The sequence below is a fragment of the Mustela erminea genome, chromosome 13, assembly GCF_009829155.1.
Source record: "Mustela erminea isolate mMusErm1 chromosome 13, mMusErm1.Pri, whole genome shotgun sequence".
Lineage (NCBI taxonomy): Eukaryota > Metazoa > Chordata > Mammalia > Carnivora > Mustelidae > Mustela > Mustela erminea.
Window position 1 is genome coordinate 46,547,560 of NC_045626.1, and position 21,646 is coordinate 46,569,205.

A 21,646-nucleotide genomic window follows, 5' to 3' on the forward strand; every position below is an offset into this window, starting at 1 on the left:
AGAGTACTCTGTCCTCAGAGGGTTCAGATGAGGGATGTGGTTAGTGTACAGTATGCTGAGTGCCAGAGTAGCGATGACCCCTCGGTGGGCTGGAGCAGAGAGAAGTGCTTAATTGTGCCTCAGAAATACATGCCAAAAGCCTGACAAACTGATGTGCATGAACTCCATTGTCTAAATTGGAATCCTGCCTCTGACATTAGCCGACCGTGTGACCTTGGACAAGTTCTGTGACCTCTCAGGTTCTGTGTTGACACGTATTTAAAATGGGGATAAGTATATCCATTTACACAGGCTGAGTCAGGTTTAAATGAGTTCTTGTGTTTAAACTGTGTTTAGGACGGGGCCTGATGCGTACTAGGTACTCCAAAAATAGATGCATGTGGGGAGCTAAATGACTTGGGAGGGGATGGCCCACTAAGCAATTTTGACCTTTGAAGAATTTACTTCAGAGTTTCTGGGGTGGGTGTGTGTCAGAGAGTGGCTGGAGATGAGTGAGGCTGAGAACAGCTCTCTTATGTGAGGAAATCAAGTTCTTAAAAGAATAGATGGATGTACGCACTTACTCTTCTTGTTGAACTTGACCAGGAAAGCAGGAGATCCCAGTGGATAGGGAGTGAAAGGACCACATTCAAAGTAGGAGATTAAAGGAAGCAGCGTGAGAGGTAATAGAAATGAGAACTAAAGAAGACGGGGTTGAGGAAATTAAAATGGTGATCATCTAAGACAGGGAAAATGATTGTTTGGTGGGATTTTGGCAAAGAGATTTGTTATGTGAGATAAACAGAGCAAAAAGGACTTTTATTGTGGGAAGTATGATATAATGAAAAGAATGTGAAGTAATTTTAATAGCCAGATTTTGGAATCATTAGAGAAAAGATTATACTGATGATGATGTTGTCTTAGATAAGGCATTAGTGAAAGGAGTGACTCACTGGGAAGGGAAAGTGAAGCTAGGATTTGAAAGCAGTGGGATGAGTGGCAGGGCAAAGGAAGTATTTAACACGAGTGAGAGAAGTGGGAAGGGAGGAGGAATGACATTAGAGGCTACAAACATTTTTTTCACACCTTCCCTGTGCCAAGTCCAATAGTGTTATCTTCTGTATTCCTTCCGTTTAGGGCATCCAAAAGGGAAAGTCCCTAGAGGGATCATAGGATTAAATGCAAAGAGGTCTGACTATACAAGAGCCCAGACACTTCAGCTCATCTTTTATGTTTTTTTTTTTAAAGAGAGAAAAAATTTAATGTTCATTAAGAAAAATTGTTATAAATGACTCAGTATGAAAGTGCGTGCAGGGGCGCCTGGGTGGCTCAGCAGGTTAAGCCGCTGCCTTCGGCTCAGGTCATGATCTCAGAGTCCTGGGAGCGAGCTCCACATCAGGCTCCCTGCTCAGTGGGGAGCCTGCTCCCCTCTCTCTCTCTGCCTGCCTCTCAGCCTACTTGTGATCTCTCATTCTCTCTATCAAATAAATAAATAAAATCTTAAAAAAAAAAAAAGAAAGAAAGAAAGAAAGAAAGAGAAAAGAACGTGCATTACCCAGTGAAGTTTTCTGTTCATCCCTTATCCTAGTTATGTACTCTTCCTCATAAGTTCTTACTGACAGCCTGATCCATTCTCTTCCAGGCCTTTTTAAAGCAGTCCCCTGAGTATGTGTACACGTTCATATGGCTTCGTTTGTTGCGAATCAGGAGTGGAAGTAGCTGATGATCTTTCTGGCTCTGCAGTTTCATGTAACAACGTAACTTGGAAATCTTTCCCTTCGGTAGTACAACTCTAGCTCATTCTTTTTAAAGGTTGTGTAAAAGTCCGGGATATGAATCACCACTGTTTTCTTGATCATTCTCTTCTTGATAGACATTTAGCAGCTACTGTCATCTTTCTGCTTCTCATATTTTAGCACCCAAAACACTCTCCCAGATCATCTCCTCTGGGAGGAAGAGATAAAAAGGACTGTAGTCCCCAGGTGAGGACTGGCAAATAACAGCACAGCCCAAGTGCCAATTCAGACTGGTCTGCAGTCCTTTTTGCTTTATGGTTTGCTGTGTTGAGGAGTATCATGAGCCTTCGTGTAAGTGTCTAGGTCAATTAGCATGTTCTACTGTGGTTGTAGAAATGAAGGAGAGGGACAGGTGCCATGCCTTTGCTCCTTCCTGCCCTGAATGGCTCACCTGAGTTGTGTTGCATTTGCCTGAACAGAGTACTTTCCGTGGCCACTCCTACTATTTCCTACTAGAAATCTTGAAAATCATTTGATGCGTGTATAACTGCATTAAGATTGAGTCCAGTGCCCTGGGTTCAAGCTGTGGGCTACTGATGACCTAGCCATATATTCACTGAGATCATAAAAGCCATCATTTGGGAACGACTTCCTCTCTGTTAAAAGAGAAGAAATGTCCCTCCTCAGTGAAAGCCATCCCCTCTTCATTTGTTCATGTCCCCATCTCCTTGTACCTTCTCCAGAACTGCTGTTTGGTTATTGTTTTTTACCTTCCCTTTCAATACCACATCATTTTAAATACTAACTTAAAATTCCTGTAGTAGTTTCCTGTTGCTACTATAGCAGATTACCACGAATGTGCTTGATCAGCACAGATTTATTTTCTTACAGTGCTGGAGGTCAGAAGTCCCAAAATGAAGGTCTTAGTTAGAGCTGTGTTTCTTCTGGAGGCTCTGGGGGAGCATCTATTTCCTTGCCTTTTTTAATTTCTAGAGACCACCTGCATCTGTTGACTTGAGGCTCCATCCTCCACCCCCAAAGCTAGCAGTGTGACCTCTTCCAGACGCTCTCTCTGACTCTGACTTTTCTCTCTCACTTTTTTAAAGGACCTTAGGGATATCAAGGGGCCCGCCCAGGGTAAGCTCTCCATCTCAAGGTCCCAGCCACATCTGCAGAGTCCTCTTACCATGTAAGGTAATATAGCCACAGGTTCTGGAGGTTAGGATATGGGCATGTTTGGGGGACCATTAGTCTGACCACCACAGTCTCCAAATTTATATCTCTAACCCTGACTCAACTATCAGGTGGAAAAACAAATGAGTTTTTTATCTTTCTCTTAGATCTTCCGCCTCCTCCGCCTCCTAGAGTTTACCTCATTTTAGTAAATGGCATCTCTTTCCTCTTCTAAAGCCAGACACCGACACCTCAGAGTGGTTTGTGACATTGATGTGCCCATCCATGAAACCCAGCCCAAAGCTTGTTCATTCTATCTTAAAATCTTATCTCAAAGCCATGTATGTTCTATTACTATAGGGTTAAAGGTAGGTGCTGGGGCTGGAGGCTGTTGATAAATTATGACTCTGCTAATTCCTATATCCTTTGGAAGTTACTTCGCTTTTCCGTACCTAATTTCTTCATCTGCAAGTAGGTCATGAGCTCACTGTGATAAACATGTACACTTAAAATGGCATCCAGCGCACTGAGCTGTCACCTGTGCCATACCCACTCCCACTCCTGTCCAGCCTCTTAACTACCATGCTTCCAGCCTTGCCCTCCTGAAGTTCACTCTCTATACCCCACCCACAATGACACTTTGTAGAGGGCCACCTCATTGCATTCCCCTGCCTAAAATCCTGTGGTGTCTTCTCATGGCACTGAGATAAAAATCAGACTCCATAACATGCCTTCAAGGCTCCTGACATCATCCCCATCCTGCCTGTGTCCTCAAATCAGTCTTGTCCCCTTACTCCCTTCACTTAACTGCATTAGCCACCCTAGCCTTCCTCCAGCCCTGCGGCGTGGTAGTGACAGCAGACTACTAGGTGTGGAGTTAAATAAGACCAAGAAAAAGTATGCAAAACTATACTTCATTTAAAGCATTTTTTTAAAGCTTATTTTTAGTTGTTGATTCATAATAAAAGATTAAATCAAGCTAATATTTAAAAGATGTAAAAAGATTTTTAAAGATTCTTTTCTTGAAATATTTGTAAATTATTTTGACTCAATGTTTAATCTTCTTTTTAAAAGTTGCTTTTACAGCTTCTTTTACTTCCTTTAAAACAAGAGGATAATATTATTTGTTTAGACTTAAAGGCCATGTGACTTCCTGTTTTCTCTTGCTACTTTTCTCTTACGTCGCTTTAGGTTTTGCAGATAAGCAGGATCAATGAGAATCTAATATAGCGGTGAGACAAGACATTGATGCAAGCATACAGTATAGACTAATTTTTCCAGTGCTGTGGGATTACTTGGTCATTTTTACATTATTTTTCAAGTATACTTGATGACTAAAGATTTCATGAAAAATTCGTGAAGCAAATAGATTTCTTATTCACAATTTGGTTGAATTTTGTTGTGTAACATGATTTAAAAGGAGCAACATCTAATTGTGTGTGTGTGTGTGTGTGTGTGTGTGTGTGTGTGTGTGTGTGTGTATGTATGTTTAAGAAAAGAAGTAAAATGGTTATGTTAAGTGAAATTGCTGATCTTTCTATAAAGTGACCCCTTCCTGGTACAGGGGCTAAGCCAGTCATGCACACTGAAGCAAGATATAAAGAGAAACGAAAGGAAAACTGGTTCTCTGGAGAAAACTGTTCTGCAAGCAAATGAAATGTAGAAATAATAGAAAGAACCACTTTAGGGAAGAAGAGTGTGGGTCCTTGTTTGTATTCCTACCCTTTCCGTTGCAGTTTTTCTGTATTCTACCCTCTGCTCCTACCAGAGCTCTCAAATATCACTAACTTACCTCCTCCCCGGAGTAGTCTTTGCTGACTCCCCCGGCAGAATTAATCATTTCTTGTTTTGCGTTCCCTCACTGACACCTCTTCATGGGACTGTACTGGTGGTCTCTGTATGATCACGATTACCCTATCTTCCTAAATCCTGAGTTCCTCTCTAAATGTTGAATGCAGGTTTTGAACAAATGCCACTGGTATTTCTGTCCTCCCTAAAAATATATTGGTATTCAATACAAGCACAAGAGAATCAGGAGTGCTTGCTGAATTCATACAGTCTGCACGCTGCACTGTGGATTCCGTGTAGGAGAGGACGGATGGCAGACAAGGAGTGAGCCGGGGTGAGGTGGTTCTAAGAGATAAAATTTGTTCTTGAGGAATTTACAATCCAGTTGGGGCTGTGAGACCTGCTCACAGAGAGCACGGTGTGGGGGCATGGAAATAGTAGCAAGGGTGGGGACAGTTCAGGGTGCTTGACTTTGTGAATCTCTGATCATCTTCGAAGGAATTATTTTTGAAACGTTTGTTACCAGTTAAATAATTTTGTGGCTATTACTGTTTAGAACTGGTATGATGGAGCTAGCAGTTTCACCAAAATTCCTGCCTTTTGGATATTATAACTTCAAAATGTATTGGTTTTCTTACTGTCTGTTCATTTTCCTTTTTAGAAACATGTTGAGATCAGTTGCTCAAGAAAGGCTTTCTTGCTAGGTTTTCCTCTTAATGCTATTTTGGTCGAAGTGTGCATGAATAATGCATACAATCCAATAGTGTAGACTGGCAAAACCGATAGATGGTTATGTCATGAAATTGAAGCCAGTTTTAGCATTTCTCAGCAGTTCCAAGGGTGGTACTCGTGTCTTTTTAAGTCAAAACTTTCAAAACGGAAAGTGGTAATATAACGATTTTGGTTTCTTCTGGAGGAGAGTAACACAGGACCAGTCATGACCTATGTCAGAGTTTAATCCAGTAAGTACTCGAGGTCCTAGTGGAGAACACGTGATACCATCCCCACTGACATCTTCCATCTAGAAGACACGGGATCTGATCACCATGGTCACTGTTGTCTCCTTCTACAGTTTATTTTTGAAGTAGCTGTGCGTTTCTTATCTGGCCTTGTTCCTTTTGTCTTTAATGTCGTCTGCCCCTGCCTAGTGCCTGGCGTTACCACCTCCCTCTGTATTCCTAGCACTCTCTTCTCTCTTGTTCCCCCCTCCCCTTTTTCTGGGAATTAGCCATACTGCCTTATTCTTGCCCTTTTTCTCATTATGTAACTTTCTGTGCATTCCATCCTTATCTCTCTATCCTTATCACTGATATTCCTTATCACTCTGTTTCCCTTAAGGGTAGAGACCTTGTCATATTAACTTTTGTATTTTCTCTACTGCCCAGTACAAAACATATTAATTAATTGATGTGATAGACAGCAAATTGAGTACCACAGAATATGGCTGTCATTAAACACCTTCCATTTGTAACATGAAGAAACATTCTGGAGAAAATCCGATGAGTGGCAGGGGCTCTTCATCTAGTTTTAGTTTTGTAATATTAAACGACTATCCAACAGCTTACTTATATTTCTCTACATGTTGTCAGTAAACTTGCTGAGTGTAATTTATCTTTTAGGATTTGGCTTGACCTTCTGAGTCCATCTTCGTTTTCTGAAATATTGTTATTGACTAAATTGATGTCTCCATTAAATATTTACTGTAAGCTACATGCATTTTGTACTATCCTTAGCACTGAGAGGATTTCACTAAGCAGACATAACTGTTGAGTGCCTACTGTGTGCCATGTGCTTTGTTAGGCACAGCTATACCAAGATAGCTAAGACCCGGTCCTTTGATCTGGGGGGTTCACAGTCGGTGCAAGACGGTAGATGAATGCATGGAGAGTCAGTGCAGTGTACAAGGGATCCGCCCCTCCAGCCCACCCTACCTCCTCGCTCTGACAGGTGGCCTTCGAGTTTGCCTTTCTCAGGAACTATGTCAATACCGTCCTCTCTGTTTGGTCTGGGCCACGGTTTGACACTTGTCTCCTGTCTTTGGACCCACTCTCTCAGGAAACCTTGATCCCAACATTGTTTTGACTGTACCACATCACCTCCATTTTTTAAAAAAGGTTTTATTTTTTTTTACTTATGTGAGAGAGAGTGCTGAGCAGGGAGCCTGATAGGAAGCTGCATCTTAGGACCCGGGGATCATGACCTGAGCCGAAGACAGATGCTTCATCAACTGAGTCACCCAGGTACCCCACATCATCTCCCATCTTTACACCACCCCTCACTCCACGTGTGCCCTCCTGTCCCTCCTTGGAGGCCTAGCTTGCTTGGGGCAACACGGGATCAGTTGCCTGCCTTTCTCTCCTTGCATTGTACTCAGCTGGCAGAATGCTGCACCATCCCTCCTCCCCGCTTCCAGCCCCAGTCCTCAAGGGACTAGGTGAGGCTGGAGATGTATCTAGGGCCACACCAGTGGGTCTAGCTGTGTCTTCATGGCCGCTGAAGTCCATGTTGTGCTCTTTGGCAGCTCAGCAGTTTTACTTCTTGTCTGTAGTCCATTGCTTTCACACTCTGCTTTCATGCTTATGTCAGCTACAACTTCTCATGCCTTATTCTCCATCCTCTGCCATCTGAAGCCATTGTTTATGTCACCAAGAGACTCATGTTCCACTATTGAAGCCGTCACACACCTGGCTGTGTCCATACGTGTGCGTGTTCTGCCTTCTCTGCTTTGCATTGATGAGTATTGTGTCCTTAACTGAAACCACCCCCTCCATTTGTGCCTGGGATCCCCCCCCGCTCCTCACTGGACCTACAGAAGGACATCTGTGCATCTCCTCCTCTTTCCCAGGTAATTCTTGTTCCCATCAACTGTCTCATCCTTACAGTGCTAAATCGTATAAAAATACCTTTGGGGCTCCTGGGTGGGTCAGTTGGTGAAGCATCTGCCTTCAGCTCAGGTCATGATTCCAGAGTTCTGGGGTCGAGCCCCATGTCGGACTCTCTACTCAGCGGGGAGTCGGCTTCTCCCTCTCCTGCTCTCTGTATCTCTGTCACTATCTCTGCCTCTCTCAAATAAGTGAAATTAAAAAAAAAAAAACCTTTGATCCCACATTGCTTTCCATTCTGACCATCTTGAACACCCTGTTTGCCCATAGTGCTCTGGAGCAGGTCACCACTGCACCGCGCTCAGCTAACTGCGCGGTTCTTTCTTGGTTCTTTTCTTTCTTGACCTCTCACCAGCACTTAGAGTTATTGGTTACACCCTCCTTCTGAGAACATTGTCTTTCCTTAACTTCCAAAATAGCACACTTCATTTTCTTTCTCAGTTTCCTTTGCCAGTCGTTTTGCATCCTTCCAACTTCTGGTATTAGAGTGTCGCAGGGGCGGGCAGGTGACCTTTTTTCTGTCCACACTTACCTCTAGGTGTTTTAGACTCCCAGGTGTGGTCTGAGGGTAGGCATCAGCATCACCTGGGAGCTTGTTGGACATGTAGAACCTGAGGCCTCAGTTCAGACCTAGTGAATAAAAATAATGCATTTTTTCCCCAAATCTGTAGGTGATTCATACGGACATAAAAGCCTGAGCAACATGGCCTTAAGTGGGCTCATGGTAGTCCTGTGCCTTTAAGTATTGTCTGTATTCTGATAAATCCATAAGTTTGTATTTCCAGCCTTTGTCTTCCCCCTGAATTTCAGACTCATGTCTATCTATCTACTTAGCAAATTCACTTTAATGTCTAAGAGAGCTCCTACATGTCTTAAAGTGTCCTGCAGAGAACTCTTGCTTTCTACTCAAAGCCTGCCCCTTTTGCAGTCTACTGCATTTTGGTAGATGGAAGATCTGTCTTTCCAGATGCTTTGGCCAACCTTTGACTTTTGACCTTTGACTGTGGCAGCCTTTGACTTCTCCATCATAGACAGTTTTATTTTTGTGTGTCACATCCACCTTCAGTCAATCAATGAATTCTATTAGGTGGACCTTCAGAATACATCAGGGGCACCTGGGTGGCTTAGTCGGTTAAGCATCTGACTCTTGGTTTTGGCTCAGGGCTGTGGGATTGAGTCTATATCAGGCTCTGCACTGAGCATAGAACCTGCTTGTGATTCACTCTCTCCCTCTCCTTCTGCCCTTCCTGCTCCCCTCCCAGCTTGTGCTCTGCCCTTAAAAATGAAATGAAATGAAATAATGAAATGAAATCTGGTCACTTGTGAGAATCTTATCACCCAGACCTGCACCCCCACCATCTCTGGCCTGGGTGGTCACAGTGGTTTTCTGACTGCTCTCTCTGCCTGCAGCCTTATCGCCAGAAGTGTTCTTAACCCAGCATTCACAGCGATCATTCTGAAACATGAATCCATTCATGTCAGTTCTCTGCACTGAATCCTCCAATGGCTTTGCTTCTTGGCTGGAATAAAAGCCAAAGCCCAACATGACCTGGCCCTCTACCACCATTCTGAAGTCTGCCTCTGTACTCCTCACTTCTGTCCCTCTGACCTCGGTTCTGGTTCTACAGCTTGCCAAGCATGCTCTCCTTTAGGCCTCTTTTTTCTTAGATTCAAGTTAGTTAACATATAGTGTAGTACTGGTTTCAGGAGTAGAATTTAGTGATTTTCACTTATATACAACACCTGGGACTCATCACAACGAGTGCTTTTTTTTTTTTTTTTTTTAAGATTCCATTTATTTATTTGACAGACAGAGATCACAAGTAGGCAGAGAAGCTGGCAGAGAGAGAGGGGGAAGCAGGCTCCCTGCTGAGCAGAGAGCCCGATGCGGGGATCGATTGCTGGACCCTGGGATCATAACCTGAGCTGAAGGCAGAGGCTTTAACCCACTGAGCCACCCAGGCGCCCCACAAGTGTCTTTCTTAATGCCCATCGCCCATCTAACCCATCCCCTCTACTCCCCTCCAGCAGCCCTCATTTTGTTCTCTATCTTTTAAGAGTCTTTAATGGTTTGCCTCCCTCTCTGCTTTTATCTTATTTTATTTTTCCTTCTCTTACCCCTGTGTTCATCTGTTTTGTTTCTCAAATTCCACATGAGTGAAATCATATGGTACTTGTCTTTCTCCAACTGACTTATTTCGCTTAGCGTAATACTTTCTAGTTCCATCTACATTATTGCATATGGCAAGATTTCGTTCCTCTTATGGCTGAGTAATTTTCCATTGTGTGTATATGTATGTATATATGTGTGTGTGTATATATCACATCTTCTTTTTCTATTCATCTGTCAGTGGGCATCCGGGCTCTTTCCATAGTTGGCTCTTGTGGACATTGCTGCTATAAACATTGGGTTGCATGTGCCCCTTCGAATCACTCTTTATATCCTTTGGGTAAATATCTAGTAGTATAGTCACTGGGTCATAGGGTAGCTCCACTTTCAGCTCTTTGAGGAGCCTCTGTACAATTTTCCAGAGTGGCTGCGCCATGTGCGTTCCCACCAACAGTGTAAGAGGCTTCCTTTTCTCCGCATCCTTGCCAACATCTGTCATTTCCCGACTTGTTAATTTTAGCCGTTCTGACCAGCATGAGGTGATACCTTATTGTGGTTTCAATTTGTATTTCCCTGAAGCTGAGTTATGTTGAACATTTTTTCATGTGTCTGTTAGCCATTTGTATGTCTTTGGAAAAGTGTCTCCTACCAGATCTCTCAATGAATTTCTCAATTTCATGGAAAGTGTATTCATGTCTTCCCATTTCTTAACTGGATTGTTTATTTTGAGTATGGCAAGTTCTTTATAGATTCTGGACACTAGCTCTTTATCTGATATGTCATTTGCAAATATTTTCTCCCATTCTGTTGGTTGCCTTTTAGTTTTGTTGTTTCCTTCACTGTGCAGAAGCTTTTTATTTTGATGAGGTCCCAATAGTTCATTTTTGCTTTTGTTTCCCTTGCCTCCAGAGACATGTCTTGTAAGAAGTTGCTGTGGCCTAGGTCAGAGAGGTTGCTGCCTGTTTTCTCCTCTAGGATTTTGTTAGCTTGCTGTCTCATATTTAGGTCTTTCATCCATTTCAAATTTATTTTTTGTATGGTGTAAGAAAATGGTCCAGTTTCATTTTTCTGCATATGGCTGTCTAGTTTTCCTAATGTTTGTTGAAGAGACCATCTTTTTTCCATTGGGTATTCTTTCCTGCATTGTTGAAGAGGAGTTGACCATATAGTTCGCATTTCTGGGGTCTCTGTTCTGTTCCATTGATCTGTTGTCTGTTCTTACGCCAGTACCATACTGTCTGGATGATTACGGCTTTATAATAGAGCTTGAAGTCCAAAATAGTGATTCCTTCAGCTTTAGTTTTCTTTCTCAACATTAGTTTGACTATTCAGGGATATTCTGGTTCCTTACAAATTTAGGATTGTTTGTTTTTGCTCTGTGAAAAATGCTGATGGTATTTTGATCGGGATTGCAATGAATATGTAGACTGCTTTGGGTAGCATAGACATTTTTTTTTCTTTTCTTTTCTTTTTTTTAAATTTATTTTCAGCATAACAGTATTCATTGTTTTTGTACCACACCCAGTGCTCCATGCAATCCGTGCCCTCTCTAATACCCACCACCTGGTACCTCGACCTCCCATCCCCCGTAGCATAGACATTTTAACAATATTTGTTTTTCCAGTCCACAGGCATGGAATATTTTTCCATTTCTTTGTGTCTTCTTCAATTTCTTTCATAAGTGCTCTATAGTTTTCAGCATTCAGATCTTTTACCTTCTTGGTTAGCTTTATTCCTACGTGTCTTATTGTTTTAGGTGCAGTTGTAAATGGGATTGATTCCTTGATTTTGCTTTCTGCTGCTTCATTACTGATATATAGAAATGCAACAGATTTCTGTACATTGATTTTATATCCTGCGACTTTGCTGTATTCATGAATCAGCTCTACCAATTTTTTGGTGGTCTTTTGGGTTTTCTACACAGAGCATCATGTCATCTATGAATAGTGAAAGTTTGACTTCTTCGTTGCCAGTTTAGATGCCTTTTATGTCTTTGTGTTGTCTGATTGCTGTGGCTAGGACTCTCGGTGCTATGTTGAACAGCAATGGTGAGAGTGGACACCTGTGTCATGTTCCTGACCATAGCTATCAATTTTTCCCCCATTGACGATGATGTTAGCTGTAGGTCTTTTGATTATGGCCTCTATGATATTGAGGTATGCTCCTTCTATCCCTACTTTCTTGAGGGTTTTTAATCAAGAAAGGATGCTGTATTTTGTCACATGCTTTTTCTGCATCTATGGGGAGGATCCTCTCACATGGTTCTTAGCCTTTCTTTTATTAATTTGGTATATCATACCAGTTGTTTTGTGGATATGGAACCACTTGGAAGCCCAGGAAGAAATCCCACTTGATCATGGTGAATAGTCATCCTTTTTCCTTTTTTTTTAAAGATTTTTATTTTATTTATTTCTTTGTCAGAGAGTGAGAGAGAGAGAGAGCATAAGCAGAGTGGCAGGCAGAGGCAGAGAGACAAGCAGGCTCCCCACTGAGCAATACTGGACTTGATCCCAGGACCCTGGGGTCAAGACCTGAGCCAAAGCCAGCAGCTTAACTGATTGAGCCACACAGATGTCCCAATGAATAATCCTTTTTAATGTACTGTTGGATTTGATTAGTATCTTGTTGAGAATTCTTGCGTCCATGTTTATCGGGGATATTGGTCTATAATTCTCCTTTTTAGTGGGGTCTTTGTCTGGTTTTGGAGTCAAGGTTAAGGCTGGCCTCATAGAGTGGGTTGGAAGTTATCCTTTTATTTCAATTTTTTTTTTGGACAGTTTCAGAAGAATAGGTATTAATTCTTCTTTAAATGTTTGGTAGAATTCCCCTGGGAAGCCATCAGGCCCTGGACTCTTCTGGAGAGAATTTTGTTAGTTTTTGATAAAATTTCTTTGCTGGCTTTGGGTCAGTCCAAATCTTCTATTTCTTCCTGTTTCAGTTTTGGTAGTTTATATGTTTTTAGGAATTGATTCATTTCTTCCAGATCGCCCAGTTTGGTGGCCTGTCGTTGTTCCTAATGTTCTTCCACAATCATTTGTATCTCTGCAGTGTTAGTTATGGTCTCTCCCCTTTCAGCTTGTGGTTTTACTTATTTGGGTCCTTTCTCTTTTCTTTTTGGTAAGTCTGGCTAGGATTTACCAATTTTGTTAATTGTTTCAAAGAACCAGCTCCTAGTTTCATTGATCTGTTCTACTGTTGTTTTTTTAAAATCTCTCTATCACTTATTTCTGCTCTGATCTTAATTATTTCCCTTCTTCTGGTTTTTAGGCTTTATTTGCTGTTCTTTTTGCATCTCCTTTAGGTGTAAGGTTAGGTTATGTATTTGAGAATTTTCCTGCTTCTTGAGGAAGGCCTGTATTGCTATGTACTTCCCTCCTGTGACTTGCCTTTGCTGTGTCCCAAAGGTTTTAGACTGTCATGTTATCATTTTCATTTGCTTCCATGTATTTTTTTAATTTTTCTCTTAATTTCCTGGTTAATCCATTCCGTTATTTAATGGTATGTTCTTTAACCTCCCTGTATTTGCAGACTTTCCAAATTTTTTCTTATGATTGTCTTCAAGTTTCATAGCATTGTGGTCTGAAAATATGCATGGTATGGTATCAGTCTTTTTGTACTAGTTAGACCTTTGCTTTTCATTATTTCCTCTGCCTGGATACCGTACCCCAGATATCTATAGTACTCGTTCCCTCACTTCATTCAGAAGGACCTTCAGGGTATCAGTTTTTACCCCCTTCCCTCTTTTGCCCTTAAAAAAAAAACACTCAAAAAACCTGAATTTCATGTAATATTCATTTGTTTCTTGATCTACAATTAGAAGGTAGCCTCCTCAGTAAAAGTGGGATTTTGTCTTGTTCACTGATATATTCCCAGCCTCTAGGATAGCACTAAACAAAGAAAGGGGTGCTCGATAAATACTTTTTGAGCAAATGAATGAATACTACCAAATGGTATGTCAGGAGGGTTACAGAAATTCAGAGAGGCTGCTAACTGCTTGAGAAAGTTGGACAAAGCATTACATTTGAGGAGTATTTTTGAAGAGTCAGTAAGGAGTTCTCCAGACAGATATGACAGGGTAGAATATTCTTTGTGTAAGAGGACAGCACTTGCAAAGATAAATAGTTTTCAGAAACCTCATGAGATGGTGTGCCAAAGCAGGGGTGAGTGTTTAGGGTGCTGAGAAGTAGTGACAAGGTGAAGCCAAGAAGGTAATTTAGGACCCGCTGGTAATGAGTCTTATGATAATTTTTTGCTGAAGAATTTGAATTTTAGCATATAGATAGTGGGAAGCCAACAGATATAATTATTCAAGGGTCATTGGATTAGTGTCTTATCAAGATTCATATTTTTTAAAGTGAACATTGTAGAATTCTTATGATAGCATTATACTAAGAATTGGGAATTCAAAGAGAAAAAGACGTGGTCCCTACTCAGAAGTGCACATTCTAGTAGAGTATTTGTGTTGAGGAGTAAAGACTGATGATTCAGGGCTCTGGTATCCTAGAGGAGAGATGACAAGTTTTAATACAAGCAATTTAAGTGAGAATGGAAAGATTAAGTTCTCTCCCTTTATTGCTTTAGTGAACACGTATCTTTTGACCTTTGCTCAGGAGTCAAGGGCTTCCTTAGGGAAGCATGGTAGACTTTATTGACTTGATCACATCCCCACTTGCAGGCTCCCTTATTTATTGGACTTACTTATTGGACTTCAAATACTTGGAGGGAACCAGTCTTGTCACCATTTTCCCGTAGTTGAAATTCTGTAGAAGTATTTGGTTTTTGTCAACTCTGTCCATCCACCAGAAAGTACATTCCACGAGGAACTCTGCATCCTTGGCAGCTACCATCGAATCTGGCATATATTAGGAGTTCAGATATTTGAGTGAATGAAATTTTGGGATATATTTTTAAAGCCAAAATGACTGCACTTGAAGACTAGTTGGTTGCAAAGAATAAGGATATATTTAGGATTCTCCTCTTTTTTGGAACCTTGTTCTGCCCCCTTCTATATTCCTCATCTTTTTGAACAGCATCATCATCTTCCCACTGTGAAAACTACAAATATGAAGTCCTCTTTTTCCCTTTGGCTTGCCCCTCCCCCAGGCCTCCCTGACAGTGTCTTAGTTCACCTCCCCCTCCCTTGGGCCCCACCGAACAGGATGGTACTCATCTAACAGGTTTGGCTGCTTCTAGCCTTTGTCCCCACCAGCCGTCACTCAGGTGGCATGTTGTCAGGTGTGGGAGGCTGAAAAGTGCCTTGCGCCCCCCCCCCCTCCCGCCTCGCCCCTGTGGAAAGGTTCTAATCCTGGTAACTTTTTTTTTGGAAAAAGATCTTGGCCAATGTGATTAAGGATTTTGAGATGAGGAGATGATCATAGATGATCTATCTGGGTGGGACCCGAATGTCAGCGGGATATTTTTGCCATAGAGTGGTGTGGCCATAGGTGCAGAAGTACACACAGACCCCAGAGCTGGAAGACAACAGGAATGTGTTCTCCCCTACTTCCCCCAGTAGGACAGTGGTTCTGCCAACACTGTGCCTTTGGTCCAGTGAAGGTGAGTTTGGATTTCTGGTTTCCAAAATTACGAAGGACTTAAATTTTTGTTGTTTTAAGCGACCAAGTTCATGGCAATTGTTAGAATGCCAGGGGACACTAATAGATCAGAGCTCTCTCTAAAGTCTAAAACCGAGCTCATCACTCCCTAGAAAAACATGCTGATGACTACACGTTAAGTCCGACCTCTGTGATCTGATTCACTTTAAATCTTCAGCTCTGATGACCCCATCTTTTCCCTCTGGCCACCCTCATCTCTTGCTCTGCTGAGTATTCTTGGACACACACTTGTTCTTTCAGGTTTGAGGGCTGTTTGTTATTTCCTTTGTACCTGTTACTCTCTTTTTCTGCCTTAAACTGGTTTTCATCATTGCAGCTCAGATGTCATCTCTGCTTGGAAATATACCCTGATTCCCTTACAAGAGACTTCTTCCACTGTTCCCACAAATGCTTTGTATAAACATATGTTTACTGATGTATCTTACTTATTGGACTTCAAATACTTGGAGGGAACCAGTCTTGTCTCCTTAATCTTCCTGCACTAATTTATCAGCTAGCTCTTTACGTGGTGTGTGGTAGATACTTGGTAAACATTGATTTCTTAAGTTGAAGTAACAAGAACATATTTTGTTTTATAACTATGGATTATTCTATAATAAGCCTTAAGTTCTAGAATTATTTTCTTTGTAGAGTGAATGCATATGTGACCTTCTCAAAAATAATTTTAAGGGTGTCTGCAGGACAAACTGGGACGCTCTGTATTTAATCATCCAGAGTGCATACACATAAGATTCCCAGTAGTTTACACACTGTGGTTTGTGGAATTCTTCATCTTCAGTTACGTGTGCGGATTTTGCAAGTTGTGGAAAATAGTAGATTTAGTTGCTTGGGGACAAGCCCATACTTTTAAGAAACTCTGTCATAAGCAACACTATCCCATTTGCCTGATTTTGACCGTGGACGTCTCTCAGGGATGATATGTCTAGAATGTCTCTCACTCTTAAAGCTTGCTGTCAAGGTTCTGTTTCAAGCTTATGTCACTTCCTTAGAAAATTATTATAGTAGCCTCTTGGCAGGCCTTTCTGGATCCATTCTTACTTTCAGTTTATAATTTATTTTAAATGTGGTTGGTTTTTATTTATTTTCTTTGTGTTCTTTATATTTACCATGTTGTTTTTGAGTTTACACGATTGTACCTTAAAGCGAAATTAAAATTTGGCATGAGTATTTTAAGCTTGGGTTACTTTGGGTTACTTTGGACATTTTTAGAATATTCCCAGTATGTGGGAAGCCAACAATAAAAGTATTAAATTGAATGTGTGTATCTCCTGACCATTTCCTGTTACCTTAAGTAACAGGGGAAAGGTTATTTGGACCTCATCCACGGTTCTTCCACATCTTGGTCCTTTGTACTGTTTGTTCTCAAGCTTGTTTTCAAAGGTCATACAAAAAAAAAAAAAAAAAAAAGTTGATCAGGATAGCATAAGAATTGTTGGCATATTTGCATTGTAAACTTCATGACCTCTCTGCCTTTTAATAGTAGGAAAAACTCAAAAAAGAAAGAGTTAATGATCCTCTTAAATCTGAAGTTTCTTTTTTTTTTCAAACTGCTTTATTGAGATATGATTGATACACAAAAATCTGTACATTTTAATGTATAACATGTGATGAGAAATGTTTTAAAGTCATGTTAATAACCCCGGCACAGCTGTTGGTTTCCATACTATTTGAATGCGAAAGAAGAGATTGTCAAGTGAAAGAAGATTGTGTTCAAAATAATTCTGAGTCCCCATGCATCCAGAACTTGCAAGATCTAGGCCTTCGGAAATTTGCCACCTTAGAAGAGACTTTCTATTAACATTGCTGTTTTCCTTGAGAAAATAATCAGGCAGAGTTTCTATTTAAAGGCTTGCCTGTAGGCCAAGGCATTTATCTTCTGAAATATAGTCTTTGTTCTTCAAAGTTTTATTCTGTCCGTTTTTCTATAAAATGCAATTATCAATTAAGCCACCATCCTTTTATGATGAGGTGGAGAGTAAACAAAGATCCACAAACAAGGCCACTCGAGGTTTTCCCTTTCTCGTCATTACTTGGCACTGCACCAGTTTCCCTAGTTGCCCATCAGAAGTTCAGTAAATAACATAGGGCTGTTTCATAAATTCTCTTACACGGTTTCTCAGAGGGTGATGAAGTAACCTGAAAATTTGGGGCGGCTTTACTTATTACAGAAGCACATATGGTTGTAAGGGAAAATGCCATGGGAAATAGAATGGTGAAGGGCTGGCTCTGCCTGAAATCGCTCTGTGTGTATCTCTCGGGTACATACTCATTTGCTGCCTTTGGAAATATATCTGCAGGAAAATCAACCTGTCTTGCTTCTGTCCGGTTTTGTTTTTCAGTGGCATTGAGGTGAGAGATAACAGGACCAGAATAGAGTTCTTCGTGCATCTGGCAGGCTAGATCTGTGGCTTGACAGGCTTTTGTGTGTTTATTTGTTTGGGTTTTGTTTCATTTTTGTTTTCATTGTGGCAGTGTATACATAACATCAAACTTGCCATGTTTCAGTTCAGTGGCATGGAGTACATTCACATTGTTGTGCCACCGTGACCACCCCCCATCCCCAGAGTTCTCATCATCCCAGACTGAAACTGAAACTCCCAGCTCCGTACACAGTGAAGACGGACTCCCTGTCTGCTGCCTTGTTTCTCTTTAAAGCACAAGTATGGTGGCCTTAACGCTATCATAAGAGAGCCCTGTAAGCACCGCAGGGCAGGCATCAAGCACTCCCTACAAGTCCGTTAAGCTATCCACCAAGACATGACTATATTGCCCATTAACACTGGATGATAGATAGGTTTGGTTTATTTGGTATTTATATGTCTGGGCAACACTGAAAAACCTGAAGTTTTAAGATTGAGATTTAAGATCTCAGATGTGCTTAGATCCCTTCCTGATATATTAATACAAGGAGATTTGAAGATTACTTCTATGGGCAGGCTTTACCTTGCTCAATAAACCTCCACAGTGGCTGTGACATTTTCGGTATTTAGCTAAACATGTTTGAAGGTAAATATATCTAGAACTATGGGTCTCCTTATGCTGTGATGCTCTCCTGAAGACAGGTTAGTGTGACTAATGCTGTGAAAGCAGAGTCTATTAAGAATGACCTCCTTTTGCCGTTAAAGTAAATCCAAACTTTGTCACACTGTAAATATTAGACATCTCTCTGTTGATAGTATTAGAAGTAGTGAGCTTTTGTTGTTAAGCAGCTGGTTAGTTTTTATCTCAAGAGCACCAAAAATCATGTTGATCATGTTTCCTGTTCTACCTGTGAAGTTGGAATGCTGAGGCAAGTCTGTGATTGACACGTAGCACGGATACAGAACCTCCTGGCATGCACTGGGGTGCTACCTCCTTCCTTGCTTTCATTTATTATTCTCGTCGTCCCACTGCCTGCCTTGCTTTTTATTTATCTTAGATAGTCAGCTTCACAAGCGATTCACGGATTCATTTCCATGTAGTCACTCCTACTACCACTCCTCTGTTGTGTCTTCTGCTCCCATCTTCCAAGGACATCATTCCTATGTTGGGTCATGCTGTTGTTTGCTTGGAACAGGTCCTCTGTTGTCACTCTCTGCCCACCCCCACTCTTATTTTGTCACCTAATGGCTTAATCATCAGTCACAGTCCTTTCTAGATACTTTGTCCTTCGCCCTGTAAAACTGCTGATCCCTGTATGTGGCCTACTGTCCCCATTCAAACTTCTGTTATTGTACCTAGAAAAATGCACTGAACTCAGGTGTTCACAAAACAGTCCACCCCTGCTAGACCCTGGGCAGGGACCAGATCTTACTGTTCTTCGACTCTAGGTGCCTGCACTTGATAAGGGGAGGGGAGGAATGAATGAAGCAGTGTCAGATACTGTGGATGAGTCAATAATTCTTTAAGAATTGCAAAATGACCCCTGGACTTTGTGGTATGCAGGTAATTGGTGACCTTTGGTAGAGCCCTCCAGGGAAAGGGTGGGGATAGCCTCTTTGTAGTAAAGAGGGAAGGTGGTTGGGAGGAATGATTGGGGGAGGGGGGAGGTAGAACAACCGGGAGAAAGAGAATGGAAGACAGGACAGCTAGGAGGGGGCAGAGAGGGAGTCAGGTTGTACCACCAGCCACGGAGGACCCACGGCTGTACCGCCATCTAACTGTGTATCTCTGGGGGAGAGCTTGGCGGGCAGTAGTGTGGGTGAAGGTGGTAGGTCTTGAGCTCACGTTCACTAAGTTCAAGTCTTGTTTTAGAAAAAGTCTCTTTGCTTCAGAGAAGCTCTTAACTGCTGTATCTCTTGTTTGGTGTTTACCAAATACCTACTTTTTGTTAATTTCCTTTGTAGGTGAACATAGGTCTTCTCATTGGTAGCTGTTGGATAGCAAACATGTTGTCCTGTGCTTAGTGCCATTTAGTAAATGCCTGAAGTTTGCTCCAGTGCTTTTTGGTTTTCATGATATCTGAATTATGAAGTCCTCATGCGTCTTAAATAATACTAATCAATACAGACAAAAGTGTTTTGTTTGACTCTGCAAATTCTTAATTTTTTTCATATGAAACAAATTTGAAAACGTAGGTGTGAAAAATCCAAACGTAGGTGTGAAAAATCCACCTGCAGCTCCAGACCAGTTGTCATCCTTGGTACAAGATTTGCTCGGGCAGCTTCCACTGAAGGACGCTCTTCCCTCGACCTGAGCACCCGCTTCTTTCTGTGAAGATTTTCCTGAGGCACTACCTCTCCCACATAGTCTTTCTTCATACCATCTTTGTAGCCCAGAAAATTGACCGAGCCCCTTACTTCAGTGTGCCCGAGACAGACTTTTGTGATTTTACTGCTCTCGTCTATATGTACTTCTGAACCAGCCTGGTCTTTCTTTAAAAAAGAGTGAAGTTATTTTTTTTGCTCTATATTTTAGAGTTGCAAAATGGTATCCTGATTATTTTTGTCTTAACATTTTGTTAAAAGCATTTTTTTTGTTTTACTAAGTTGTTTTTATAAATGCAATTTTAACAACTAATTTCATCTATTGGGCAGCTGTTCTTTGTTATTGGCTATTCGGGTCATCTTTAATTTTTTTCAATAAAAGATTGTGACTGCCTGTTTAAACTGACAATGAAAAATAAGTCTTTTTAAATTTATCATTAAAGTATCTGTTTCTTTGTTATAAAGTATAGGACTGAACAAAGATATATTTTTGGAAATTCCAGTAAAATTATATTTACAGAAAATAAAAATAACTTAACCGGCGTTGAAAGACTTTCTCCAAGTAACTAAACATCATTCAGTGGGTCCAGAGTTCAGAGTTCAAGATGTGTTGTCCAACCTGCAATTGTATTTGTCCAACAGTTGTTCCTGTGGTGTTCCCTTCCTTGCAGTGATTCATCTTACAATTTTCCTTCTCACTTTATGGTGATGTGAGAGCGATACAAATTCAGTTAAAAAACCATACGTCCAACTTTGAATTTGGATCTCTCCCAGAGCTAGTACCAGGCCAGGGTGGTATGAGAGCCACATAGTCACGAGGGTAAACAACTGATAGGCTGGCAAGCATTCTCTACCCAGACAACTGTTTTGTTTTTCAGTACAGCATTCAGTAAATTACATGAGATTTTCAACACTTTATTATAAAATAGGCTTTGTGTCAGGTGATTTTGCCTAGTTGTCGGCTAATGTAAGTGAGCACATTTAAGTAGGCTAGGCTAAGCTGAGATGTTGGGTAGGTTGGGTGTATTAAATGTATTTTTGACTTAATATTTTAAACTGATGATGAGTTAATTGGGATATAACCCCATTGTAAGTCAAGGGAGATCTGTAATTAGCCTGATGTGATAAAAATAAGGTTCCTTGATGTTGGCTGAGTTACAGAATGCTGCGGAGGGAAAAGAAAGCACTAACAAATTTGATTTCCTGAATAGGTTAGCAGTAATATAAGCAGATGGCCAATAAATTCGCTTAAGGAAGTTTGCTTGAATGTGTTTAAGTGCTTGCCTAGAGCTGAGGACAGTTGAGTATGTATGGTCCTCTGCTTAAGTAGGGGAGTTAGAAGTTCCCTTGAGTTACATTTTAATAGAAATGTGGGTACAATGTAGAGTTTTGGGGAGGTTGCTGTATTGAGCTGAAATCTATAGAGCATTAAACGAGTCAGAACCTGGGTTCAGATCCTGGTTCATCTGACTCACAAACCATGAGACCACCAGCACACTGGTTAAGCAGTAGTCCTGCCTTGCTGTCACCAAGGCACCCTGGAAGTGCGAAAAGGAGATGACAAATGGGATCATGCCTGGAAACTATAATGTGTTGTATAAAAATAAGTTGTCTTAGTATTCCCAAACAGGCAGATGGCTCTACCCGGAATACATAGCCAATTAGGAACATGGTATTT

General features: G+C 41.2%; 1 protein-coding gene across 1 annotated transcript in view; it reads left to right on the top strand.

The window, feature by feature from the left end:
- OSBPL1A (oxysterol binding protein like 1A) overlaps positions 1-21,646 on the top strand; it is a 230,070-nt gene that overhangs the window by 133,765 nt on the left and 74,659 nt on the right.